The sequence below is a fragment of the Eptatretus burgeri genome, chromosome 11 (genome assembly GCF_056783735.1).
Source record: "Eptatretus burgeri isolate ZD-2024b chromosome 11, Ebu_testis_v1, whole genome shotgun sequence".
Taxonomy (NCBI): domain Eukaryota; kingdom Metazoa; phylum Chordata; class Myxini; order Myxiniformes; family Myxinidae; genus Eptatretus; species Eptatretus burgeri.
This window is the reverse complement of record NC_140971.1, coordinates 53,191,346-53,196,938: the sequence shown is the minus strand read 5'-3', so window position 1 is coordinate 53,196,938 and position 5,593 is coordinate 53,191,346. Positions and strand designations below refer to the sequence as shown.

The window sequence follows — 5,593 nt, the reverse complement described above, 5'->3', positions numbered from 1 at the left end:
ATCGGGAGAAGGTGAGCGTGTTGTTGTTGTTGTTGTTGTTGTTGGTATATTTTTTTTTATTTATTTTTTTTTTTGAGATAAGAAAGAGATTAGTTGGGAGAATGGGGGATGTTTGGAAAGTGGGGAGGATGAAAATTGAAGGTAATGGGGAGGATAGAAATTGAAGGTAATGGGGAGAAAAAAAAAAAAAATAAAATAAAAAACGATCGAACACCGAGTGGAACCGGTAGGCCTCAAGCCTAGGACTAGGCCTCAAACACCAGGTAAGAACGTCGACATAAATACTCACAAAATAGCACGATTTTTGAAACAAAACCGAACTAGGAACACACATTAACATGTAGGTGAGAAAATTAAACAGTTAAAACGGGACAAATAACAACCGGAACTTAACTTTGAGAAAGTCAGCAGGGAGCCCCGAAGGAGACCTCTTGCCGCTCAAAACCGGAACCGGAAGTTTTTCGATTATTATTATATTATTTCATTTTTGGCCGAAATGACCTTGAACTTGACCTTTGACCCTGACTTTGACCCCGAATCACAAAATTGACCTCAGAAATGGATTCCTCAGGTCAAAATTATATGGAAAAGAGGTATCACGCGTGATCGTAAGTTAATTGGTTGAAAAGTTAAATTCCACCCCCGTCCGTGTTGGCCATCGTGGATTTATGCAAATTAGCGGAGTTCCCCAAGGTTTCCGCTCCGGCAACCAAGCCAAATTTTCTCTATAGACCCATGTGAGTTCGAAACCATCAAAAAACAATACACTTCTCATTACAACAAGGTTGAATACAGAACATATACAAGGGTGGCAAACGGACTATAGCAGACACTCTATGCACATGTGAGAATAATAATAATAATAATAATAATAATAATAATAATAATAATAATAATAATAATAATAATAATAATAAGAGCGAGAATCGCTTTTACAATGCATGCCCCCTACTGGTCCCAATGAATGTTTGTTTGGAAGATAAAAATTTGTTTGTGCTCAACAAACGTTCAGGGTGAACAGAAATGAAGAAGAAGAAGAGGATGAGGAGGAAGAAGAAGAAGAAGAAGAAGAAGAAGAAGAAGAAGAAGAAGAAGAAGAAGAAGAAGAAGAAGAAGAAGAAGAAGAAGAAGAAGAAGAAGAAGAAGAAGAAGAAGAAGAAGAAGAAGAACCTATCTAATCCACTTAATTTCCTTTATTTCTCGGCTTTGACGATTGCGCACCGCTCCTTCCGAATTCCACATCCAGGAATTCCGATGGCATGACGCCGTCGCCGGGCGCCAAAGCAAGGGAGTCCCCAGTTTTCACTCCGTTTGTTTGATTTCTTGTTATCTTGCCAAAACGAAGTTTTTGCAAGATATGTTAGTCAGCTTGTATGTTTTTTTTTGTTTTGTTTGTTTTTTTTTGTTTGTTTGTTTGTCTGTAATCACGTATAAAAATTTCTGCAGAGCACAGTTATCATTGGAAATTTTTGTAACTTCCCATATCAGAGGCCTATAGAGGTCAGTAGGGTGAATATACTGGTTATAGCTCACTTTTCCCCATGTAAATGAATGGGGGATTTTCAGCGATTCCCTTTTTTTTCCCTAAAAATAAACCCCCTTTTTATCCGTTTTTCCCTGCTGTGCAGGGGTTTGGCTTTTTGTGAGGCAATGTTTTATGGCCGGATGCCCTTCCTGGACGCCTCTTACAACACAGGGATATGGTACACCTATTTTAACCAGGGTATACACCGGCCCAGTACACTGGTACTCATTTCGCCAACCTCAGATGGATGACAGGCTGAGTCAACCCCCTGGTGTTAATTCATCAGCTGAGCAGGATTCAAACTCGGGACACTGGGATCCCAAGCCGCCACCCTAACCACTAAGCCAACACCAGGCTTTGTATATATATAACCAGGCTATCCCAAGGTATATTTATTTGTCTCCCCTTTTAACCTGGAAGTTGATCAGCTCACTCATTGAACCTATAAAGATTTGTTCATTCTCAAATTCCTTCAATAGTTTAATTTTCTTTGCACAATAATCCCCATCTAAAATATTGACAAACAAAACATTTGAATCTTTATATTTTTTAAGATACCCCTTTTGTGCCATTACGAAATGATAAACTTCTCTTAATGCTCTTGTTTGACCACCTCCTGAGCCACATATCATTTTGAGATTATAGTAAATTGTTTCAAATGTTTTCAGTTCATGCCGTGAAAATGAGGAAGTGTTTTTTGACACGGTCGTACTGTGTGGTTTTAAACAGTCATGCTGTGAAAAAATAGGAACTATTCTGTGAGACAAGGTCTCGTGTTTATATTTTATCTCAGAACACGAACTGAAAACATTTGAATCAAAACCATTTTAAGTATGTTTTGTAAATGATTCATACAATCGCCCAGTTATTTTCCAAGCTGTCATTTCCTGTGGCCGCACCCAATGCTTAGGGAATTTCCTCGTCGTTGCCTTATAAGTGATTCACCAGACAAAGTTTCTGCCAGACGGGATTTTCATTTTTACAACTGAGACATGGGCGATCTTTCTTCCGATGAAGACAAAAGCTCACTACAGAGTTGGTAAGTTTGTGTATGGTTTTCTCTTTGAACGATGAAGCAAATGATTATTAATTAAATCATGATAATTCTGATATATATATATATATATATATATATATATATATATATATATATATATATATATATATATATATATATATATATATTTTTTCCCTGACAGGTCATTGCAAGAAATTGAGTTTACGTATCACGACGTGGTGCATGAAATTAATACTCTTATTGAAGAGATCAATGATTTTAGAAGAGAATTGAAAGACATTTACAATGAGTGGAACGAAGTCTTATCACGTCCTCTGATTTCGAAGGAATTAAACCAATGGTGAGACACGTGTGTGTGTGTCTGTCTTTCTACCTAACTCTCTCTGCTCTTATTGAAGAGATCAATGATTTATAATGACTGGTCTCTGATCTCGAATGAATTAAACCAATGGTGAGACACGTGTGTGTGTGTGTGTGTGTCTATGTGTGTCTATGTGTGCGTGTGTGTGTGTGTGTGTGTGTGTGTGTGTGTGTGTGTGTGTGTGTGTGTGTGTGTGTGTGTGTGTGTGTGTGTGTGTGTGTGTGTGTGTGTGTGTGTGTGTGTGTGTGTTGCTTTCCCTGTCTGTTTGTATCTCTCTCTGTCTGTCTCTTCATCTATACCCTTGACTTATTATTTTTTTTTTTCAGCACTATCACACAACATCAGCTGTTGAAGCAATCTTGTACAACACATGATTTTCTGGAGGTAAATGTTTCTGAATTATTATTAATATCACTCTCTCTTTAGAATGTCGTCTAATGTTGGTTGCATCATTAGTTTGGATGTGGTGTTGTCAGTACACTGGAATTCATTTTATTGACCTTGAAAGGATGACAGGCTCCTGGTATGTTAATTCAGTGGTCAACGAGGCTTACTCATATTACCATGTAATTATCTTTATAAAACCTAATTATTATCCACTTTTTGTTTCAAAACAGAATATGGTGTCTGAGTTTTGAAATCACAAGACATCTGGAGAAGATTGCTGGGAAAGATTATACATTCTCGCAAATGAATATTTAATATTTTCAATATTAATAAATTATATTTGTTTTGTATACAATTACTTGATTCTGAATTACAAAAAAAGAATCAAGACATGAAGGGAGGGTAGGTGCGCCCCCCCAATGACCCATCACCCCCTCATCCCATCCCTCCCCTCCCCATGTGTGTGTGTGGGGAAGGGTGGGGGGTGGGATGAGGGAGGTGGTGGGTCAAAGGTGGGGCGCACAGGGGGATGAGGGGTGGGGATTGTGTGGGAGGGGCTTGTGAGGGCGGGGCTTCGGTGGGGCTTGTGTGGGCGGGGTGTGTGTGGGTGGGGCTTGTGTGGGTGGGGCTTGTGTGGGAGGGGTTTATGTGGGTGGTGCTTGTGTGGGCGGGGCTTCGGTGGGGCTTGTGTGGGCGGGGTGTGTGTGGGCGGGGTTTATGTGGGTGGAGCTTGTGTGGGAGGGGCTTATGTGGACAGGGTTTATGTGTGTGGAGTTTTTGTGTGGAGCTTGTGTAGACAGGGCTTATGTGGGAGGGGCTTATGTGGGCAGGGTTTATGTGGGCAGGGGTTTATGTGGGCAGGGGTTTATGTGGGTGGAGCTTATGTGGGAGGGGCGAATGTGGATGAGGTTTGTGTGGATCAATGGATGGGTGGAGAGATGGGTGGATGGGTGGATGAGTGGAGCTTGTGTGGATGGGTGGATAATTTTTTAATTAAATAAACATGTTGTGTGTGGGGAACTAATTAACTAATCACTAATCATGTGAATATGATGAATATGGGTGGAGCTTGTGTGGGGTTTGTGTGTGTGGAGCTTGTGTGGAGTTTTTGTGTGGAGCTTGTGTGGAGCTTGTGTGGGGTTTGTGTGGTGGGGTTTGTGTGGGTTTTGTGTGGGCGGGGCTTGTGTGGGTGGAGTCAAAAAGGGGCGGAGTCAAAAAATTTCAATTTATTGGAGCTTGTGAGGGGTTTGTGTGTGGTGGGGTTTGTGTGGGGTTTGTGTGGGCGGGGCTTGTGTGGGTGGAGTTAAAAAGGGGCGGAGTCAAAAAATTTCAATTTATCTTTGTCTTTTGTAATTCCTGTGAATAAAATGAACCTAAAATCTCTTCCCCTTCCAAATCATATATTTTATAAGTCCAAGGAACCGTATCTATTACATCAACAATTTTAAAAAGTTATTTCGTCCATTGTTCAGTAAAACCTTTTTCAAAATGAGATTTCCACCTATATATTCTTACGATATCACCAACTTTGAACTTAGGTTTTCTGACATTAATCTCTTTTTCATATTTTAATTTTGTAAATGTTTCTGATGGTTTCATATTTGTTGACGTGTGAATCGTGTCATTATACTTATCCACAATATCCTGAAGAAAAGATGACCATTGTTGTGAACCGAGTTGTGTGAATTTTTTATATAGTCTCTCTTTTAAGGTACGATTAAAACGTTCAACAACAACTGCCTTCCCTTCATTAAAGGTACTGTATAATGTAATACTGTTATTTTTTAGAAAATTCATAAATGTCTTGTATAAAACTCTCTACCCTCATCAGTCCACAATTTTTTAGGTTTTCTCTTACTTTTATTAAATATCTGTTGAAAAGCTAACATAAGAGTATTACCTGTATTGTTTTTTAAAGGGACAACCCACGCATATCTACTCCTCAAATCAATAACGGTTAAAGCATACTTGTACCCCTTATCATTATTGAGTTCAATCAAATCAGCAGACCAGATATAATCTGCTTCCTTGGAATAAACTTTCCTTCTCTGAAACTTTGTGAATATTGGTTTATGTAATTCATCAGCTAATTGCTCTTCAGTCTTAATGGCATCATTAGAGCCTATAAGTTTTTTGAATTTCCAAGCCCAAGTTTCAATTTAGCACTGATCATCTTCACAATGAACCGATCAACTTTTTCTCTCAAGGTTGGATTTTGTATCAGAGACAAATTATACAACATTTCTCTATCGGCTTCATGCTTTTCTTCCAACGTTGTGGTATTCCCATAATCAATATTGTG

The 5,593-nt window shown here is 39.0% G+C and overlaps 1 long non-coding RNA gene across 1 annotated transcript; it reads left to right on the top strand.

Moving 5' to 3' along the window:
• The first annotated feature begins 1,466 nt into the window (after positions 1 to 1,466).
• On the top strand, positions 1,467 to 3,791 carry LOC147017085 (uncharacterized). The gene is made up of 4 exons (XR_015049717.1): positions 1,467 to 2,564; positions 2,725 to 2,883; positions 3,231 to 3,288; positions 3,522 to 3,791. It is a non-coding gene; the product is annotated as an uncharacterized LOC147017085 (long non-coding RNA).
• Positions 3,792 to 5,593: the final 1,802 nt, after the last annotated feature.